This window comes from Propithecus coquereli, unplaced genomic scaffold (genome assembly GCF_000956105.1).
Source record: "Propithecus coquereli isolate 6110/MARCELLA unplaced genomic scaffold, Pcoq_1.0 Scaffold89, whole genome shotgun sequence".
Taxonomy (NCBI): Eukaryota; Metazoa; Chordata; class Mammalia; order Primates; family Indriidae; genus Propithecus; species Propithecus coquereli.
This window is the reverse complement of record NW_012155173.1, coordinates 5,143,010-5,167,201: the sequence shown is the minus strand read 5'-3', so window position 1 is coordinate 5,167,201 and position 24,192 is coordinate 5,143,010.

The following is a 24,192-nucleotide window of genomic DNA, read 5'->3' as shown; positions in this document are numbered from 1 at the left end:
AGAATTAACCCTTATTCTTCCCTGGAAATGGACCCGTCCTCTTTCTCACCAGTGAGGTGGTGGGAGATGACAATAAAGCATGTTTAGTTTCACATGTCTGAGAGAGGGAGAGAGCTGTGTTCTCAGTACAAGAGTCTGGCAGATGAGAAGAAAAGAATCTGCTCTCAGCACACATTTGTAATTACAAAATTAGTTTTACACCAAAAATAAGGACCCATAAATTATAAGAGTTCTATGAATATTAGCTATTATTTTGTTGCAATTATTCTATTATTGTCATAATTATTGTTTCTATTATTATTATTCCTGATGGTCATGATGACATTTATTATCAAAGTAAAGTTTCCTTTAGCACAACAGGTTAATTTCTACCCTTCTTTATGTACCAGGGTATAGTGAAAGTGAAAACCTGAATTCATTCAACATTTGTTAGATGTCTGCTGCATACTGGGCTTATACTCAGAAGCTATGGTCAGATTCATTCTTCCACTTCAGCTCCTTGGGGCATGAAGTCATTCATATATGTAAAGAAAGCTCTTTGTCAACTCCATCTATCTTCAGGGAGGAACAGAGTAGAAGATCATATTTTCCCATATTAACATACTGAAGGTGCCTTTTCCATAAGTTTATGGTCCCTGCTCATCAATCTGCAAGTTGAGAAATTATACTCACTTGGATTGGGTGACCTGTAAAGGCTGAAACAGAGAGAGAGAGAGAGAAGAGAGGAGAGTGAGAAAGATTAGGGTGGTGTTTAGAATTAAAAAAAAAGAAGAAAATAAATGCCTATGTTTTAAAAAATGGGTTTATTTCTTATTAGGTATTTCTACATTGTCCAAGTGAATGTGTGGTCCTTATAATACATCAAATTTAAACAATTACAGTAATATAAGGAAATCGTAGCTGATGGAATCCCTGATCATCATGCCAAATGACTCTGAATTCATTCTTGTTCCACTTTTTTTTCCCCATAAATGGCACCAGCTAGACCATTCATTTCAGCAAGGCAAGCCATCGAGGGCTGTGAGATTTTACATTATTATAATGTTGCATATATAATTCATTGACCATGTCAATGAAATGGTGACAAATGCAGAACTTATCACAAGGATCATTTCACATATTTCAAGTCTTTTTAAATTATTTTTTTAAAATTCCTATTACAACTTCTACCACCTGATCAGCCACATCATGATCAAAAAGCTACTCAGCTCCCAAAAGTGTCATGGCAGGGTGAGATCTGGGTGGGACTTGGTTCCCAGCCTCTGGCCTCTCAGGCTTGTTAATGTCATGGAAGCAAAAGTGGTGCATGCACCGAAATTTGCTGAGCCTCATCCATGAAATGAGAGTAGGAACCTTACCTTATACGGTCTCTAAAGAACAAACTGAAAATAAAATAGACTATTTTATATCCAAAGGTAGATCTCATTAGATACATGAGGCTGGCAAGGGTTTCGTTTAATTTCTTATTGTTTTTTTATTCAATAAGCATCCATTGACAAAAACTATATGTCATAATCCCTTCCCTTGAGAAGTTTTCCGTCCAGTATATGGCAGTGCCACAAAAAAAATTATTACTGAACACTTTAGTATGAGAAGTGCTATAACAGAGATAGAAAATTAGTTGTGAGAGAATCAGAAGGTGAGAACAAACTTGGTCTGAGGCTCTTCTAGAAGATTTCTCTGAAGATGTGGTTTACTTGCTGAGTCCTGAAACATGTTTAGAGGAATTTCTGCTCAGGCATAGGAAGTTGATTGTTCAAAATCACGAGTCATTGAAAAGAGTCGGTACATCCTTGCATTAGTTTCTTAGGGCTGCTGTAACAAAGCACCACACACCGGTGGCTTAAAATAGCTAAACTGTATTGCATCACAGTTCTGGAGGCTAACTTTCCAAAATCAAGATGTGGGCAGGGCCACACTCCTTCCGGAACCTCTAGGAGAGAATTCTTCCTTGCTTCTTAGTACATCTGGTAGCCCCATGCATTCCTTGGCTCGTGGCAGCATAAGCCCAATCTTAGCCTCCTTCTTCCTTTGGCTGTCTGCTCCCTTCTGTGTCTTCTTCTTCACATTACATTCTCATCTCTGTGTGCGTCTCGTCCAAATTTTCCTCTTTTTATAACAACATTTATTCTATTGGATTAGGGCCCAAGCTAATGACCTCAACTTAATCACATCTACAAACACTCTATTTCCACATAAAATCACACTTACAAGTAACAGGGGTTAGAAATTTAATATATATATATTTTTTTTTTTTTTTGAGAAGGTGCACGGTACAACTCATAACATTCATGGAAAGTTAAGTGTGATAGAAATATAGAGAGCATGTTGGGAAAGGAGAGAAGAGAGCAGGACCCAGAATATAAAAAAAACAAAATGTGATGTGAGGAGCCCTTAGGTATGTTTCAGCAGGTGAGTGGTTAAAGCCTCCTTCTTTCTATAAAGATAACTATATGACAATGAAAAAATCAACACAGTGGAAGTGACAGCTGTATGTGAAGAATGTAGCAATTGTCCAGGTAAGTACCAGGAAACACATGGGAGGCCAGAGCTAAGAGAAGCCTCTTAGATGTGATGACAATTGATCCAATGTGGAGAATAAAGAGGAAAGAAAAGAGAATGGCCTTGAGTTTTCTAGTTTTGGGTACTGGGTAGCTGGTGAGATCATTAACCAAGAGGTGAGTCATATGCAGTAAAGTTGATTGAGAATTGGAATAAGGAGGAAACAAATAAAAACTGTAATTTAGTACCCATTAAGTTGATCTGGAAAAAACTGAATTTAAGTGACATATTGAGGAATACAAATGATGAGTATGTTTTGCATTGGGCTACTTTTTACACATTTAACATCTTTAGGAGAGGTCGTATTCTTGACTCTTTTACTAGTGAGGAAACACAGGTAACAATTATCCAAAGTGTTTGAGTTGTCTATTGCTATGTAACAAATTGTCCCAAACTTGATAGCTTAAAACAGCACACATTTATGACCTCTCAGTTCTGTCATTCAGGAGTCTGGGTGTGGGTGAGATGGTCCTCCATTCAGGGTCTACCAGGCTAAAATCAAGTCAGGATTGGGATCTTGTCTGAAACTCAGGCTCCTCTTCCATGTTTATTGGTTGTTGGCAGAATTTGGCTGCTTTTGGTTATAGGACAGAGGCCTTCAGCTCCTCGCAGCTGCCCATGATTCCCTGTCATACGACATGATGTACAATATGACCCTTCACTACTTCTAAGCCAGATGAAGAACATCTGTGCTTCTTTGACTCCCTCTGATTTCTAAACCATCTTTTAAAGCAGTGGTCCCCAACGTTTTTGACACCAGGGACCAGTTTCATGGATGACAATTTTTTCCACAGACCAAGGTAGGGGGAGGGATGGTTTGGGGGTGATTCAAGCACAATGCATTTATTGTGCAGTCAAATCTCTCTGCTAATGATAAGCTGTATTTGCAGCCACTCCCCAGCACTAGCATCACCACCTCAGCTCCACCTCAGATCATAAAGGCATTAGATTTTCATAAGGAGCATGCAACCTAGATCCTTCTCATGCAGTTTATAGTCGGGTTCGGGATCCTATGAGAATCTAATGCAGCTGCTGATCTGACAAGAGGTGGAGCTCATGCAGTGATGTGAGTTATGGGGAGTGGCTGTAAATACAGAAGAAGCTTTGCTCGCTTGCCTGCTGCTCACCTGCTGCTGTGTGTCCCAGTTTCTAACAGGCCATGGACTAGTATGTGTCTGTGGCCTGGGCTTGAGGACGACAGTTTTAAAGGGATCAACTGATTAGATCAGGCTCACCCAGACTAAGTTCCCTTTAGATTAACTTATAGTCAACTGCATAGGGACGTTACTTGCATCTGAAAAATCCCTTCACCTTCAGCGTATAAAGTAACCTACTTATGAAAGCATCTCATCATAATCAGAAGTCCCACCCACATATGGGGAAAGAGGGAATTATACAACATGTGTAGATCATGTTGGATGGAAATCTTGAGGACAGTTTTATGAGTCTGCCCACCACACAAGGTAACACAGCGAGTGCTGATAGAATAAGGAATATACTTTTATCTCATAATTTCGATTTTAATATTTCCAATATATTATGTTGCCTCCAGTGGTGCCACTCATCCGATGATGTTTGGATAATGAAATGTTTATGTAGGGCCACAATTATAGACTCAGCAATAATCATGTGCCCTTCTGTACAAAAACTGTGAACATTTTTAACCGTGACCCTCAGTTCTCGTCACACACTTAACTAGAAATAAAGATTCATTTCAGACCAACCAGAATAAAGTAATAAAACAAGAAAGTTGGCATGTATTTTAGAAATAGAAATATGTACTGAATTTAAATTTTCTAGGTATTCCAGGGTCCTCTCAGTAAACAAAGTCAATCACACAATTGTAACAATTAATAATAATGGTGATGATGATGATTACTCATAATTTGCACTCATTCAGTAAACCAGTTACGCAGTTAAGTAACAGGAGAGATCATTTGTTCCAACTTTATAGCCATTAATTTTTCCACTGGCTCATATTATTGTAGGTTTTAGTGACATAATATTAAAATAATCCATATGTGTCCCCTTATACTTTGGAATAACACTTTAAGATGAAGGTAAGTGATGGAAGGAGAGACAACACTAAATGCAAAAATCCACTGGATCTCTTGATGGCTGCTGCTTTCTCTAAGAGCCTGAAACTCAGCAGAATTTACTAAAGAAGCATCTGATACTACTGTGCTGTGTGACCATCTTTGTTGGCTCAAATCGTCTGGAGAAATGTAAGAAAAATGAGACTAGAGTAACCTCTCTGATGCCATGGACTGGATTATGTCCTGAAGGTCAGAATGAACATATTCCCCAGGGAGTCACAGCTGAAACGAGAACCAGGTTAACTGTCTTGCTGATTCAGAAAGGGAAAAACATTCTGAAATCAGTGAAAGAGAAGGGATTTTGAGGCCATGGCAAATGAGGCAGAAATCCAGATTCTTTAGGGAGAGCTCCCAAAGAATGGCAACACTATGCAAGCAGATGCTATGAAAATTGCTCACCTAGTATTCAGAGGGGAAAACAATATTCTGAAATGAATTGAACAGCTTTGTGCCACAAACAACTGTGTTGTTCTAGACAAGCTCCTTTCTTTTCTTTTTTTGTTTTTTTAGAGCTACTTTAAAAATTCCCATTACTTCCTATTGTATTTTTTACATCTTTGACTTCTGATTGACTTGGGAAGACTAGGGTCCTCCCTCACAGTAAGCTTAAGAGGTAAAAATAAATAAATAAATAAATAACAAAAAAGGTCGACATTCTCTATTCTGTGCACAGCATGTGAGAAACTTACTTCTTTTCCCTTTTCATCAAGTTACTCGACTTTACCCATGATTAGGTAATGGGAATAAATTGCTGGCTAATTAAATTTGCAGATGGTATTCAATAGCGAGGGTAGATGAGGATAAGGGAATAATGCAAGAGGCCTCAAAAGCTTTGTATGCTATGCATGAGAGGACAGAAGGGCATGAGTCAGTATGTGCAATTACATCTGGCAGATAGAAAAGGGCAGAAGGGAGGCTCTCGGGTAAAAGAACGAATGGGTAGCCATGAGAGGGCATTAGTAGGAGGTGCAAGAAAAGGACTGAAATAACTGTGAGGTATTGGTGAGCAATTATACCTGTCTGAGTTAATGCCTGAATCAGTGTATAGGAGACCTCTCGTGTATGGAACCGTAGAGAGAAATCCCTCAAACCACATCCCCTAATGAGTTTTTGATATTTGGCAGACCACCAGCCTCACAGCACATCTCTGGCAACACTATGGCTTCTGAGTTAGCCATTGTGGTTTCATTCACTCTCAAAGTAGAATGAGCTCAATGGCCATGTGCCAGAAAGTGCAAATTCAGATGGTATGCATGACATATACTTCTCAATTATGAGTTCTGTCCATGGCAAGTAATTTAAAACCTTATTTTTATATTAAAACAAACACAGACATGTTGTGTAGAAAACGGGGAATTTTCATGGATTTAAGATATAACTCAAGACTTGAAAAAGATTTCTCCCTTGCAGTGTGCCATTTTGGCTTACATATCCAGAGGCTCTAGGGGTATATATACACTCCTCCTTGAGGTTAGGGATATTTAGGTAAAGAAAGTTGAGAAACATGATATATTCCCAATATATGCATAGCATGATATGAATTAACTATTTATTTTTAAAGAATGTCAATTTATTAAATATTAATGTAGTGCCTACCCTATACTAGACATATTTCTCAGGGTTAAGGGGAACAAACTAGAGGAAGAAACAACTTCCTATTCTCAGGAACTCACATTCAAGGTCTATATTTTATTTATGAAGTCCTTCATGTACAGTAATTTAACATAATCATATTTAAAATGTTATTAGTTCGTATCTGTTTATTTGTTTCCCTTGCAAATATTTATGGGGTATTTTTCATGTGCTAAATGCTGTGTTATGCAATAGAGCTATGGAGGTGCATATTTCAGACCTGCCTTCTGTCCTAAAACAGCTCGAATTCTAATAAAGATGAGTGTCAATTAAGAAATCAATTCTAATGCAATGTGATGAGTTTTATGCAAGGGAAGTAGAATTTGGTAGGAAATGATTTGAGCAAGGAAGTTTTACCAGCACTGGGCTACATAAAAGCCCTCTCAGGGAAAATACATTTAACCTGAACAGATGCGTAGGAGTCAGTCAGATGGACAGAGTAGAAACCTGTGTGTTTCAGCTACAGAGGTAGCATGAGAAAGGCTGAGAGGTGAGAAGAAGCATGGCTTACTCTAGGGCATGAAAGGAACTGGTACTGGCTAGAATGCACCATGAGGAGCAGAATGCTGAAAGATAAGTCTATGGATACAGTTCTGATCACGGACATCCTCATAGGCCATGCTAATGGATTTGTACATCATCCTAAAGATGATGGAAAGATCATGAAGGCAAAACATGACCAAAGTTGTAGTTTTTAAATGGTCACTCTGGCTTCAATGTGAAGAATAGATTTGAAAGGGGCAGAAGTGGAGTCAGGGAGACGTTTTAGGAGGTCATTGCAAAAATTCGAGCAAAACAAAATACTTGCCAGGCTGGATGTGGATGGAGGCAGTGGAGATGGGCCAAAGGGATATTTATGAGATGAGGTTAGAGGATTTGTTGACTGGTTAGGGATGGATGAATCAAAGGCAAAGAGGAGAAAGTTGACTCTTGGGTTTGGAGTAGGTAACAATTTGTACGTGGTTGCCACAGCAGTTTGGTGAAGAGATGAATGAGATTGTTTTTAAATATCTTGAATGTATAATTTGAAACATCCAAGGGGAGGTAATCAGTGAAAAGTAGAGCAGGAGCCTAGAAAGCAGGAAAAGGCTGGAGATTGATCTTTTCAAACAGTTTTGTTGATCTTGGACTGCAACTTTTGTGGTTGGCAAAGCAATACCCTAACATATTCTACCTATTGGACTAGATTTCCTCCCAGGAACTGAAGCTGGGATTCTTCCCATTATATCAGAATGAGGCCAGGCTGTCACTATTTCGAGAATAAATCCAACCTTTCCCTGAGATTCTTCTAAAGTGACTTGCACAAAGACTTGCAGCCTTCTAGTAGAAGAATGGGGACTGGAGCCTAGGTCTCCATCCTGCCAAACTACCGTGCTTTCATTTATTTTAGCTCCCATCCCCACCTCCCAGACTGTGACAGCCCACCCTATCCTCGGCATCCGTGGTGAGTCTCAACATCTTATTCAATCTTCTTCAACTGATAGGAGTATCTACACTTTTTTCCTGGGTAATGACGCAAGTCCCCATGTGGGAGCTCATTCTTCCTGCTAAAGGAAGCCAAAGGCTTATTTGAACACGAGCCCAATTTCTCCCCGACCAACCATCACTGTCACAACTGACCACTTTGGCAGTGCTGCCAGCTCAGAGCGGACGGGTTGACTGACAGGAAGCACAGATCTGCCGCTCACACAAATCTAGGTAGGCAAGGGATGGAAAATAGGTGTCCTGGGCCTATCTGACACCGACAGCTTCGGCCACACCAACATTTCAATCAGTACCATGTTAACACAGCCCGTGTGTCACTCAAAAATAGCTCCAGGGGTGGCTTCTAGGGAGCAAAATGAGTACCTGGGCTGCTGCAGGGAAAGGGGTTACCAGGTCCATCAGAGGCATCTGCCACACCTCTTTCTCTTGCCAGATAATTAGGATGCAGTCCAGTTGGGTGACTTTATAATGCCTGAGGAAGTGACAGCTAATACTGGGCCGGCAGAGGAGAGCACTCCATGGTTCATCGTAACTGTCCAAATCAGCAGGATCTGTCCGGTGCATCCAAGAAAAGTTGAGTTTTGTTTATTTTTTCTTTGGGGAACAGAGGCAATAGCAAGGCTAGGTGTGCTTTAGAATGCCAATCTAACTACATGGACACTTAGTTACAAGCACAAACATATGTCTATTTGTATGGATCAACACACACTTGCACAAACACCTAGGCACAAACTTACCTGTTGATATATAGGCTGATTGAAGCATAAACCACAAGCACACTAAGAGCTAAGAGGCATATATGCATGCAAAACACTCTTATGCTAATATGTATGCTTATAAACACATATGTGTAAACTTGCATTTGGATGCACACATACAGAAAACACACATGCATAAATAAATGAATTTGCTGCATGTGTGGGTACACACAAACACATAGGCACTGACACACAAAAGCACATGCACAGTACATGCCTATGCATGAACTCATATTAACACAGGCAAATACAGGTGTGAATATATGTGAAAGAACACTTGTACAAACACACCCACTTTACCCACACACCTATGCACTCTTTTCTCAGAAGCAAATTTAAGGAGAAAGAGAGAAAGGAAGAAGAGCATTTATTCATTGGAGTTTCTACCTGTCATCACTCAAATCACTTTCAAGTGTGTAAAACAGAAGACGGGGGAAAATCAATTCCTGATAGCAGAGGTTCAAGGAGCTGTGAAATCAATTATATTTTATTTTCAAATATCATCCAGAGAAATTCATACTCTTTCAGAAAAGTCTGGTCTCGCCAGGGGCCAAAGCCCTGGCTGGAAATGGAAATGGGAAAGGCACTGCAAAGTTCAAGGCAAAGGTCAGTGCTGAGGTCAGAAACGGCACTTTCATCTTCGCTGGCAGGAGAGGTGGGTTGGGAAGGTTTCAAGTGCCCCAATTCAAATAATGGCCATGAGGGCTATCTGATGTGACTCTGGTCACCCCATTGATTGCTAAGTTTGACTTGGTCAATTCACATTAAAAAATAAATGTACAGGAGAGCTGAAAGGCGCCTTAGAAACTTCTTTTGTTTTAAATACAAAGAGACAAAGAGGCTGAAAGAAGTCAGTGACTTGCCCGACAACACCCAGGAAGAGGGTGCAGAGCCTGGGACCAAGCTCAGCCAGCTGGTTTCCCAGCCCAACCTCCCTGCTTTTTCCATTTGACTTCTGCCTTCCCTACTGGTCAGAACTTTGGTTTCTCAAAGACCAATATAGAGACATGCACCTACTTAACTCATGCAGTTCTTTTTTTTTTTTTTTGGCAGGGGGAGGTGGGGTGGCCGTTCAGTTGTAGACACCAGGCTGAGGGCTAGTGGCTGGCCTGAGGTATCACCAGAACCCAACCCAGGTGGTATGTGCTGAAGAGTAGCACTGTTGTCCATATGAATAGCCTCCCTGCCTGTGCGATCTCTTTTATTCTGTATATATGCTAAAGGTGCCAGATCTTTGATGATCAGGGCTGGACTCTAGCTAACATAGCAGGATGCTGTGGGGAAAAAGCAGCACATTCTGAAATGCAGAAATCTTAATAAGCAAATGCTCTCAGCACAAAGTAAAAGGATGGGGGTGGGGGGAAAAGAAGGTGACACTGAGAAAGTCAGATGCTCCCATTACAAGCTTCAGTTTTTTCACTGTAAAAATAATGCTGAGTACATAAAGCTAAGTGTGGGTTGCTGAGGGTTTAAATTAATGCATGTATTTGAAGACGTGTTGTAAATTTGCTGGACAAATGTAGGGTATATTACATATAGTCTTAGTGAAGGAAAACATTATTTATCCCAGAGCTTTACTTTATGCTGTTACCTCTGCTGCCAATGCCCTTGCTGTTCACTGAATTGAATTTGATCTTTTAAAGACTGGTTAAGTGAACTGACCTGAGACACCATGTCTAAGAACCATGGAGCTGGAAGAGTTATCAAACATGATTTCCAACATTTTCCACACTGGCTCTGGGACGTTATTGTAAGGGATGTTACTCAGTGCCATATAACAGTAGCTTTTGTAGTAAAACATTTTACAAAATGCTACACATGAGATTTTTCTCTTATAGATTCACAGAACACAGAAGCATCTTCAGCATTCTGAGAGGTCCTTCAGGAAAGAAACCTGCTCAATTTTGTTGAACATGGTGTTTCTAAAACATCCTTGCCTTGCACCCCCCATGTTGTTTGATTGTTGTTGTTACATAACTGTTAACGCCCTAGAGAGAAATTTTCCATAGAATATAATCTGGGGATGTGCTCATCTTGCTCAATACTCTCATTTAACAGATGAGGAAACAAAGTCAGAAAGGAAGTGAGTTGACAAACATCACATAGCAAATTAATACTAGGGCTATAATTCTTGATGGTCTTCTTAGAATCCGTATTAACACAGTTTACCACCTGATTATCCTCTGCCTTCTCATGTTATCATTTCACTAATTATAACAATAGCTTGTGTATATTTTTAGATGAAACAATATGTGCAAAGTCACCCAATATAGTTTCCCAACATCTTGATCACTCTACAAGTGTTAAATCTGAACCTGTCTGTGTTACATTCTCACCTAGATCATGAGCTCCTAGGAAGGTGCATGTCTTACATGCTTCTGGATCTTTCCATGACTCATACAGCCCTTCTAGACACACCAAAGGCACTCACTACCTGCTTTTCTTATTGACTCATTGAACATCAGTGACAGCCCCAGTTCTATGCCCACCGGAGGAGAGGAAAAAGCCTGACATTAAAGCAATAAAACGAACCATTTCTCCTACAGAGTTAGTCTAACATTAATAAAAGCTTCATGATGCACTCTCATCCTTTCCTGTTATTATTCTCATGTATTTCATGCTGGATATAAATGTCAGAATGCTTTATCTGTCTGCGTTTTCATGGGATTTATTGATATCGAAGGAACACATGCTGAGACTTCTGGCAAGGAAAGCCTTGTCCTCCGTGGCCTCTCCTCTACGCCGTGTCCACAGAGAGAAAGGAATTGGGAAAGGGCACTGTGTCTGTGGTCCTAAGCCAGAGTTCAAAACCCCAAGTCTTCTGCTTTCTGGTTCTGAGGTTTTGTGCAACTTGCTTCTACTCTGTGGACTGCAAGGTAGCAATAATGACGGCCTCGAAGCACCTGTTGTCTTACTTCACCACACTTTTATCTCTTTAATTGAACTGTATTTTTTTTCAGATATCTGTCCATCTTCCTCATGAACAGATGACTCCAAGGAGAAGATTCTTCTCCAGAACTAGGGATACATTCTGATTAACCTAAATCCATGATTTTTAAACCCAAAATGCATCAAAATCATCTGTAGGGCTTGTTAAAACATGGATTGCGGAGCTTTAGCCCCAGAGATTCTGATCCCCTTGGCCTGAGGAAGGACCCTGGAATTTGCATTTCCAACAAGTTCTCAATGACGTTGCTGCTGCTGTTCTGGGGTCCACACGTTTTGAACCATCCATCTAAGCCACTTGGGCTACTCATATTCCTCTATTGGTTTGATTGTGATGCTTCAGTTCATTCTCCCACAAACAGAACCCAGGATGAGGATATGTGTGCAGGTACTTTACGGGACGTGACCCTAGGAATCATTGTGAAGGAGTCAAGCTGTGAGATGGGGCAGCACAGAAAGTCACCAAGATTGAACCAATGGACCAGTCTTCTCTGTGTGCCACTGGAGTTATTTTACATCTGTAGAACTTAGAATTTTCCCTCCACGGAATGAGGAGCCCAGGATTTTAGCTCTGATCCCTCATTTGTTGCCAATTGCTCCTTGGGATGTCAACTCTCTGGCATTTACAGAGGTAAGTACACTCCAGAAGTGACCCTCAGGCTCGTTGATATGGTCCAAGGTCTAGAACCATCACTCAGTAGCTTGCTAGAAGTACAGAATCTCAGGTTCCAATCAGACCTACTGAATCAAGATCTTCATCCAACCTGGTCTTCAGGTGACCCCTGTGCACATTAAAGTGTGAGTATCCCTGCTTTTCTGTAACGATGGAAAGAGCTGATGGATGGAGGTCGCGCTACCCACAATGATTTCATTACTGATGCCCTGATTCCTCCTTCTAATCTTATTTCTCATTTAAAAATAAGATTACATCAGCCTATGGAAATGTACACAGATCTGTAATTCATTGCTGGCTTAATTAGTCTGGAAGGTAATTTTTCTGTAGGAGTTAGTTTTTCTAAATATTAATGAGCAATTGAATTCTATTCTGAAAACAGGTGACATTGTGAGTTGAGGGCGAGTAGAGGGAGGTGAGGAATAAAAAGATTCACAAGTAACATGATTATGGATTGGATTTACTACATGGGCTTGTATTTTTTGAAGCCTGACACCTGGCAATTTGAATGAAAGTGAACCAAGCAGCACCAGGGTGACCCTCATAAACAAATGAATTATTTACTAGGACAAGAAAACAAACTAAGTAAACTCCCCAAAGCAGAGATCAAGCAAACGATGGGCTCTGTTATCACTGGAGAAGGGTCTGGAATGTAACTTTAGCCTGAGAGATTCCAAAGCAACATTTATTAATATTTATTATCCAGAATTTCATGAAGTAAAAATAGATATTACTTAAAATAACAATTCTGTGGTCAAATGAACTTGGAAAATGTTGACCAAAAATCATAAAGAAGTTAGAGGTTTGTTTGTGCCACTTTTTTTTAAACAATAGATCAATATTTAAGAGGCCGTCTTCTCTCCCCATATCTTTGCCAGAATCGCCTAGCAGGCCCTGGTGCTTGCACTCTTACCTCCGACTCTACTGTCTGTGCAGAGCAGCAAGTGAAACAGTTTAAAAATGCTAATGAGATTGGGTCACTCTGCTGCTCAAAGTGCATCAGGAAGTTTTATCTTGATATTTGTATTTTTTCCTAACATTGTTGATAAATCCCTTCTTTACCTGCTATGTAATCTTCTCAGGACCATGGCTGACAATTTTCCCTTATTCTTTAGTTTTGTTGAATATGCCATGATATTTCTTACCTGAGTTTTCTTACATATGTACATATTATATTCTCAGAGAAGCCTCTTTTTTTCACTCCTTTCATCTTTTAGAACATCATACAAATTTCTTTAGAGCAAGTCACAACTCATAGTGATATTTCTGTTTGGGTGATTAGATATTTAATGTGTGTCTCTACCCCTAGAAGACAATCTATAAGAGGTTAAAAAGAAAAAAAAAGAATCTCTGTCTTATTCATCATCATTGTCCCATACCTAGCATGTGTCTGATGCATAGGGGACAAAAAGTAAATATTTATTTAATGATCAAATATATTGTGAATCACTAACAACACAATGCATGGGGTTTTTCAAATGCATTTGAACATGGAGACCTTTTTTTTTAGCCTGGAAGTAATAGTCCATGGAACAAATTTTGAGTAATGCTGTTTTAAAGTCAATTCCACTCCTCCTAAATGTGAAAAGAGGAATATAAGTCATAACTACATTTCAAGCTCTGAATAGCTGTGAGACCATGGGCAAAGTTATTTTAAAGATTGCGACTCACTTGTGGAATGATGAAGCTGGACAAGATAATCTCTATAGTGCTTTTCAGTTCCCAAGTTCTGAAGTTCCAATCATACACCAAGAGTACCACTTTCACTTTGGTCATGGCATGAGCTCTCGAAGAGTAAGTCAAATCGGTCTGACCTCATTTCACTCTATGATATTTATAGTCTAGGATGGTAGATGAAGGGAAGGAAGTTGATATAACATATCTAGCTTTCCATGAGCCATTTCACAAAGTCTTTGCTGATGTCTTTGTAGAAAAGAGTAAGGGATGGGGGGCTTGATGGAGGTATGCTGGACTGGTTTTGTAACTAGTTGAATGATGGTCCCCAAGAGTGTTAATTAATGGATCAATGCCAACCTTGAGGACAAGGGCTGACAATAGCCTGCAGGCTCTGTCCTTTGTCCTTCCCTGTTCAACATTTCTATCAATATCTTGGATGAAGGGTGAGAGCTCATGATCATCAAATATGTAGGTGACATGACAGTAGGATTATATTGGATGACAGAAGTAGAATTCAAAGTGGTTTGAACAGCCTGAAGAAATGAACTGAGTCTAAAATGGGGAGATGTAGTAACATAAAAGTCCTAGAAATAGAAGCTACAACCAATTGCAAAAATATATAATTACAAAAATATGTGTATAAGTGTTTATTTCTGTGTGTGTGTGTGTGCACACGTGCATGTTGTATATATGTGTGCCCTAGGTAACCTTTTGGAGTTTTAGTTGATGGTAAGATCAAAATAATGTAAGATGGGCACCCAACGTGAATGTTTGCTACAAATTGAAATTTCGTAAATGGAAACTAACCATGTAAAAAGAGGGAGGTGATAAATGCTTCCTATTCAGATGGGGCTCACAGTACCTCCTCCAATTTTTAAGAGGACAGAATAGAGCATGATCACAGAAGAGGAAACAAGATAGTGTGGGAAAGTATTAAAGAAATTGAGATTTAGCCCAAAGAAGATGAAACATAATTTTGGAGACCACAATGATGTACCTTGCACAAATCAGGATTCTATGCCTCTCTGATGTAACACCCCAGTGCCTGAGACTTCCCTCACCATGCTTGTGTTGTCATTGCTTGTGTGTGTCTCTCCTGAGGCCAGAGGTTGTATGAGAGCAGGGCTTGAATCTCTTTGATCACCAGCAACCTCTCAGTGACTAGCTCAGAATCTGGAACATGGATTCAATGAGTTGATGAACGAATGAATACATTGCTATTTTCCTTAAATATCTTTACTATTGTAAGAAAGGGCCACTTATGTTTATAATTGTGTAACTCAATGGCTAAGAAAAAGTATCAGCTGGAAGTGAAAGTTCATACCATGTAATGATCACAGGTTTTCAAACATGCCATGAACTATTGAGACAGAGAGATTCTCATCACTGAAGGCAATGAAGCCAAAGTTGGAAGACCCATTTGTCTGGAGCCACTGGAGACAGGACTTAAGCTACACATTCTATTTCCTGGTGAACTTTTATATCACATAAAACTTGATTTTAATTCAGAGATTCTTTCCACAAAATCTGTTCTGACTCAGCATAACGACAAATTAGTTCCTGAATTATTCTGCTATTTTGTGCCTCTGGACCTTTCATCTGGCTATTCTACCAATCCATACCCCACCCAACTTTTGTGCATAAGAACTCCTACTTATTCTTTATGAAACCTCTTATGTTCAGCTTTTGCCTAAAATGTTTAATGAAAAAATTACTATAAGTAATCCTTTCCTCCTCTACATTTCTGTATAACGCTTGTACCTCTCTTATACCCTCACCACTTTCTGCCTTGTATTGTAGAGGTAGTTGTTAATCTGACTAACCACCAACACAAAATAGAGAGAAGTTTACATGTGTATGTGAATGTATTTATCCATCAATCAAGAAACATCCTCTCGGTGCTACATTTCTGCCAAAACATCCTAATGAAAGCAGCAAGATTAGATCTATTATTCAAAGCTTTTGAATATGCAATTATCTGCCTATGAACACAAGAACCCCTCCTGGTGTTCTTCCTATATCAATATGTGTAGAAACAAACATGAGACCTGTCTTTCCTTTGCTGCACAACAAGGGAGCAAAATACACCTACCCTCAAGGTATTGTTGAAATAGAAAAAAGAGACAGATGCATAGATGAAAGAAAGAAAAAAGAAAATCAGTGAAAGTGATTGAAATACACATTAAGACACTAGGGTGGGAGAAAGAAATTAGGATGGCAGCATTTGTCACTTAATTTTGGTTAACATGTTTGTTTACCATCATGTGGCTTCTTGTTTGGCAGAAAAGAAATTGTGTTGTGGCTGGGCGTGGTGGCTCACACCTGTAATCCTGGCACTCTGGGAGGCCAAGGCGGGTGGATTGCTCGAGGTCAGGAGTTCAAGACCAGCCTGAGCAAGAGCGAGACCCCGTCTCTACTAAAAATAGAAAGGAATTATCTGGACAACTAAGAATATATAGAGAGAAAAAATTAGCCGGGCACGGTGGCACATGCCTGTAGTCCCAGCTACTCGGGAGGCTGAGGCAGGAGGATCGCTTCAGCCTAGGAGTTTGAGGTTGCTGTGAGCTAGGCTGATGCCACAGCAGCACTCTAGCCAGGGCAACAGAGTGAGACTCTGTCTCAAAAAAAAAAAAAAAAAAAGAAAGAAATTGGGTTGTGATTCACTCATGTTTCTCTTTGGACATCAAATAGTTTCATCCAATGATAATTGGATGATTTAAGAATAAATGTTTAAATAAGGAGCATGTGGATTAAATTTCCTTTGGAATATGCTTTGGTTTCAGAAGAGAGGACGCGAGTTGCTAGAGGATGCCTTCCTTGCCAGGCATGTGCTTGATTTCAGGAACGTTGACATCATCTGGAATTGGTCTCACAGTGGGCCACTCCCAACACTGACACTTTCTGTGGTGGTGGCGTTGATTCAACAGTGCTCAGGAGCAACCGCTTTGCCATAGCGCTAGGCTCCATGCCCCAGATAACCAGAAGTGTTCTCTATCCTTAAAAAACTATTATTTGTTAAATATCAATAATAAAAGTACCAGCTGGGGTTCCAAGCTCTTTGTAGAGCTTGGAAATTACTGTATTTAATATCCACAGTGACACAACTAAAAAGGTACCATGATGTTCCCATTTTTACCATAATAATCCCGTTTTTCAAATGAGGAAATTAAGGCAAAGAGAGGTTAAGGAATTCACTCAAAATTAAAAAGCTAGGAGCTTCTCAACTGTGATTTGAACCAAAACGGTCTGACTCTAGCATTTTTACACTTGTACACCTCTCTACTTCTCTGTCCCATGACTACAAATCACTTACTCTCTACCAGAAGTTTATCCTTTGCCTCTTTTTATTCTCAGGGCTACACTATGAGGCAGATATTTCTCTAATTGTTTTGTGGATGATGCATCTGGGTTTCAGGGGCAGTTTGAAGAAATGTGTTAAGTTCACAGAACTAGTGAATGGCAAGAACCAGGACTTGAACTTAGGTTTTATCTAAATAACACCTGCCTCCGGCTATTCTGTATTCCAGGGATGGCCCCTGAGTTAACTGTATCATAATTGCCTGTTGTGGGGGAGGGGGCTGTGCCGATTTAAAAAGGTCCAGACTTTGGACCAGCCTATTAACCACTTCACTGGCATCTCTGAGGTAGGGGGCCTTGGGATCCTCCTTTTTGAAAAGTGGAAAGGTGATTCTTCACTCTCAAAACTGAATGCCTCGTGTTGCCTCTGAAAACTTTGTGAGGAAGAGGCACCTGTTAACCAATGTTATTAGGAAGCTGAAAATGAGACAGAAGATGAAAAGGTATTGAGTCCTGGGAACACGGAAACAAGGAGAGAAGTCGGTGTGGAACATGGTAGAACGAAAGACTATGGCTCTGAAATCGGTTCCCGCTTCTGCCTCTTAATTGTCATTTTGATTTGGGATGAGTTATGTATCTCTCTGCATTTTAATTTCTCTATCTGTAAGATATATTTCTCTTTGATTTTATGCATATTGAGTGAGCAACACATTTAAAGTGAACACACAGTAATTATTCAATCAGCTCTTGTTTTTGTCTGCTTGTGGTGCATTACAATCAGTCAAATTTTTCAGATACAATTGTCAACTCTATCTCCACCCAGGCCTGCATTATGTCAGCTATTATAAATTTCCAGTTTGTCAATTATTTCCTTTCCTTACATACAACTGTCTCCTAAGGAAAGCATTTACCAGTTAATGTGGTGCTCATTGTTAGTAGCAGGTGATGACTTATCATCCACCTGTGCTTTTATTAGAGAAAATGAAGGCATGAAGGAATACATCAAAGAAATGAATGTCTAATGGGATAAAAAAATCAAAAATTATTACAGACCAGTAATAGGAATATTTGGTAGCAAAAGTCATGTAAGAATATAATTTAAATTCCAAATTCTATTACCCTCTCTACCTATTTAAAATAACAGTTCAGAAATCACTTTTTTTTAAGTGGAAACATAAAATTATCAAGTTGCAAAGGACTTAGAGGTCATTTATAACAACTCTCAAGCAATGCTTCTCTTTGGAGGAAAGATTGCAACTTGCTCGTGTTATGGAGTGCGATAGCATTCACATTTATTACTTACTAAATCCCATGAGATAGAAAGATAGACACCATTTTACAGATGAGAAAACTAAGGCTCAGATAGATGAAGATGTTTGCCAAGGTCACTCGTGCCACCCAAGACTGGTCCCTGAACCCGGACACCAGACTCCCAGTCCTTCACTCCCCGCCCTCATCCGCAGTGCTTCCCGATTCCAAGCAGACAAAGTGTTATGGATGAATTCCTTTCTCTTTCTCTTTCAATCTCTCTTTTTAGAAACTTTTTATTAGTACTCGACTCTCTGCCATTATTAGTATTTGTTATTAAGTATTAAGAGCCATCCCTGTTCCCTTCTGCTCCCCTGTACAACTCCCGAAGATTCCTGCTCTGAGGCTTATGGTTTTAATTGTTATAGTTTTTCACCAGTGATCAGTCGAGCTTCCCTAATGATCTCAACTCATTTGGAGGGTTTATAGCTCCAGCACAGAACTCCAATGAAAGAAAAAGAGAAGCATCCTGGGAAATCCCCTGAGGGCTTTTCTTCTGCCAAGAACAAAATCTCATTTGCTGCTCACTTGCCTGCCCCCAGCCTAAGAACCCCACTTTAGTGGAAAGACTCCCATCTCCCACTTGGGGAAGGAGTCCTCCTCCTTTGCCCCCCTGCCATCACTGACCCCCTGACCTCCCCTTCCCAGGATGTCATCTGAGACTCCTTCACACAGTAGGTAGGCACTAGCTTACTATTTGTTGACCGATGCAATAAATATGTGCATTTACAAAGATAGAGGGGAGGATAAATGGAAGAATTATGGGCCACTTATTTTTTCCAGGGTATGTACAAAGTTCTTAGATGACTCAAGTGCTCACAACCATTTGGAACTAGTTGTATATATGAGGAGACAGGCACAGAGTTCTGTTAAAATAGTCCCCATGGCCATCCACAGGGTGGTACTCATAACAGCTAACCCACTGAGTGTTTACTATGTGCTAGGCCTAGTTCCAAGCGCTCATATGGATTCACTCTTTTAACTCTCACTACAATCCTATCATGCACTTGCTCACATTGTCCTCATTTTGCAGGTGGGGAAATAAGTGAGAGAGCCAGGATTCTCACAGGTGGCCTAGCTCCAGACTGTGTATTTTTAATCTTTATACCATGGCAGTACTCTGACCCAAGGGCACATCTCCCAAAGTACAAGTTTGTTATTTGCACTTAAATTTTTCAAAGACTTTTTCCATATATCATTTAATTTAATCACTATAAAAACAGTAACATAGGAGTAAATAATACTCTTATCCATCTCTGGTTTTGGAGAGAACTGAAGACAGGGGGGGTTGTGTGATCCTCCCTGACACCCAACACCCTGCAAGGATAGATACAGGACCAGAACTCAAGTCCATAAGCAGTGAAAGGTGGTAGACACAGATGACAGCAGGGATTAGTTTCATATCAGTTCCACCTCTGGCAGTGCTATGTACTAGTCATTTCATGAGGCATATCCTGCTTAGCTTTTCTGAGCCGTGGTTTTTCTCAACTGTAAAATAAGGAGAGTGCTTATCTCACAGGGTTCAGGCAAGATTGTTATTAGTTTATCTGTTAGAATATGGCAGACATGTTATAAATTTAATTTTCCTTCCCAAGCTCATGAGAGTAATCTGTGACTAGGTGAGTTCCTCAAACAATCTTGGGCCTAAAGGTCTTCAACAAATATACATGAGGCTGGGACTTCTTATCTTGCTATTCTACGTTGCTCATCCACTGAGGAGAGAAAATCATCTCATATATTATGAATTGGATGACTTCTCTTTGCTGAATCGTGGCTGTCTTAACTCTCTTGCTCCTGGATAAAAACAGAATGAGGTGCCAGTCAAGACAATGGCTGCAATCTTTTTAACCTTGCAGACTCCCAGAAGGTCTAGATTGGGAAGGAATAAGATTTAAGTCCTTCATCTGGGAAGGAAACACAGATACATAGAGAGAAGAATCATTCATGGCCACAAGGCTTAAAATGACAGAACTAGGACTAAAATTTAAGTCTGCTCACACCACACCTGCTCATCTAATGCTGCTAAAGTGAGTCACTACGTGGAAAGGAGAGGTTTCTAAGTCAGGGAGACTCAAGCAAGAAAGTTCCAGGGTATATCTTCCCAGTAAAATTGTTCCCACCAGGAGCAAAGGCGTTGAGTCTGTCCAAGGAGTCCCACAAGATGACAGTGATAGAGCCCATCAGTGGAGTGTCTGATTGAGGAAGAGCATCTAATAAACATGAGGAGAAAGGCCAAACATTCAGATGCTTAATTATCTCCCCAGTGATTGAAAGTCTACCTTCACTTTCCTGTGCTTGTTTGTGAAGGTGCCTATATTTCCCAGCAAGAAAAAAAAAAAAAAACTTCGGAGTTCAGTGACTCAAAATAGGTGAATTCATTAAGGTGATTATTAATCTACATGTCCTAGTAACTTGATAAGCACTCGATTGTCAACATTTACCAATTCTGGACATGGAGCCAGAAAACTGGGAAAACAATATTATAAACTTGTCACTTTATGCCAAAGCTTATAATATATTTATTGACCATCAAGTATAATCCCATGAGTTTTTTTTTTATTTTGTATAATTTTATTTTGTTTTACTTTGGAATTGGATATAATGATCTTATATTTCACATGTAGTATAAAAGGCCAAGGACTTACATTTTTGGCAATAAGGCAGACTAGGTGGCCGTGGATGCCTCAGTCAGGACACAAAACCTAGTGCATTTAAAGATGCACCTTCAACAAGAATCACAGGAAAGAATTCAGAGCCAGAGACTATGAGAAAGTGTAAATCTGCAAGGGTAAATGAGAGCACTTTAGACAATTTTTTACTAAGAGCATCCACCAGTTACCGTGGACCTAAACCCTGAGTTTTAAGGGGACTTTTGAGCTACAGAAATGGGAAAGCCTAGAGCCTATTTCTTTGAGGTTAAGTAGACCATCTGTATTAAGCCAAGAACCCAAAGGACAACACTATCACTGGATGGACTAGGGGAAAAATATTTACAGAGGTCTTTGTGAAGCTAAAAGACAGAAGATGTAATTGATGACCAAATCCTATACATCAAAATATTATAAATCAGAAAGATCTTGACCAGAATTAAAGTTCATTAATATGCTTCAGGAATTTTTTCCCCAGAAAGTAAATATGTTGATTCAGTTCACACTTTATTAACTTAAACATTCATGTTATAATATCTTAGATAAATGCTAAAAGAGTACAAGAGTGCATAACTTCCAAAGTAGTAAAGAAAAAAAATTAATTTATTCCAAAAGAAAGGAGAAAACATAGAAATAAGGGCAAACGACAGAAAATTGGAATAAATAGAAAATACGCAATAAAATAGATATGAATCCAACTATTTCTGTAACGCTATCCATATAAATAGATTATTCTCTGCATTTAAATAGTTTAAAATCTGTAAAATGCACAAAAAATGAACTCCATCTACACACTATTTACAAAAGAAAAACTAAAACACATATGTATCTAGAGATTGAAAGACTACAATGGAAAAATATAACAGGAAAATACTTATAGCCTTAGAGCTAGGAGGGCTGTTAGAATTTCCGACATCCTAAATACTAAGGTTAAAGAGAAAGATCTCTAGAAGAGGTAAGGAGGATGATTCTATAGACAAAACGATTTCATTTGCTAAGAAAATATTAAAATTGTTAACATACACGCACCTAACAAAACAGTTTCTAATTATGCAAAGTAATTAAAAAATGATGGCACCACAAGGGAAAAAATGACAAAGCCACATCACGCTGAAAAAATTTAATACATTTCTCAGTAACTGACAGAGTCTATAGAGGACTTCACATAAGTAGCAAGCTTGATTAGTGGAATACAGCCCCAACTCTTATTTTATGGACAGTTTAAAATAACTGATCATTTTCTATGTCAAAAACATTTCTCAATAAGTTTCATAAAATGAATATTAGTTTACTAAATTTTCTGACCAAAATGAAATTTAGATGTCAAAATAAAAAAAAGATAAAAAGTAAATATAAATAAATATGTGCACATATATGCACTCTCACACACACACCAGAAAAAAATCACATATATTCAGAAATTTAAGTAAAATGACATTCTAAATTACTCATGGGTCAAAGAAGAAATCATAATAAACATTAGAAAGTGTTTAAATCTGACAACTATGGAAATCTTATCTGATACCTAAAAGCAGTTTACAGTTTCAAAATCTTTATATTAAAATGAAAATGGGTAAAATTAACTAACTTAAAAATTGGTAATAGAATAGAAGAAAAGAATCTAAAGAAATTAGGATTTAATAGAAGAAACAGAGACAAAAGTATGTACATGTATATGCGTGAGTGTGTGTGTGTGTGTGTGTGTGTGTGTGAGAGAGAGAGAGAGAGAGAAAACATAGAGAACAATATAAGAAAGAAAGGGGACAGGGAACAGAACTATAATTTCAACCATGATTATCGGAAATAAGAGGTAATGTTTACAATAAAAAAATTTCCCAATAAATTGAAAACCATTTGTCTTCAAAAATATTGCTTACTAACATTGACTCAATAAGAGGTACAAAGTCTGAATGATCATTATAAACATTATGATGTTGAAACAGTATTTTAATGTATTACCACAAACAAAACAACAGGCCCAGTTGATTTGACAGGTAAATTCTATAAAACATCTAAGAAACTAATAATTCGAATCTTAAAATGTCTTTCAGAGAATCAAATAAAGGAGAAGGTCACTTCCTAACACTTTTGTTTCTTTGTTTCTGAAGATAGCATAACCTTACAGCCAATACCAAGCAATAAGAGAATATGATAAAAGAACAACCAGATCACCCGTGAAAACATAAATATTCTCAATGAAATATTAGCAAACTGCATTCAACAATTAATTTTAAAAAATACAACATGACAGATGTAAGATTGTTCTAGGAATGATTAATATTAGAAAATCTATGAATGTATTCAATCATATTAACTGACCTAATAAAAAAAGGATATATTGTAATGGATGCAGTAAATGCATTCAATGAAACTTGGTCATTATTTATCATAAAAACTGTTAGTGAAGTATAAAAAAAGGGAACTTCCCTAACTGGATAAAGGATAGCTTTAAAAAATCTACCAGAGGAACGAAATAGAAAAAAACCTACATATGTATAGAAGCCTGCTGTACCACAAAACTGGCAAAGCAGATTGGAGGAAGATTATAGTCTATTTAATAAACACTAGTGCTGTGAAAAGTAGTTCCCCAATCTGGGAAAAACATGAAAAGCGATGCTTATCCTACACAATAAACTAAAATCATTTCTAGATAATGTAAAGACTTAAGCATGATAGCTAAATCAATACGACTTCTCCCTTCCCCCCCCAAATTGATATCTTTATGTCTTCAGAGTAAGGAAGGATTTTTTTTAAACAAAACACAAAAGAACAAAACATAAATAAAAACATAAATTTGGCTTATTTAATATTAGGAACATTATAAGACCCCGTGAAGAGACTGAAAAGGCAAGCCACAAATTGGGAGAAGAAATTTGCAGTTACATAAATGACAAAGATTTACCATGCAGAATGTATAAGTATCTCTCACAAATCAGTAAGAAAAAGACAAACCTCAAATTGAAAAAGGGAGAAAATGGACAAAAGGCATGATCCTGCATCCCACTACAAAGGAATTGTGGCCGGCCTATGACATTTCAAAAGATATTCACTGCATCAGAAATAGAGTACAAATACAATGACCTGCTTTTTCATGCCCACAACATTAATAC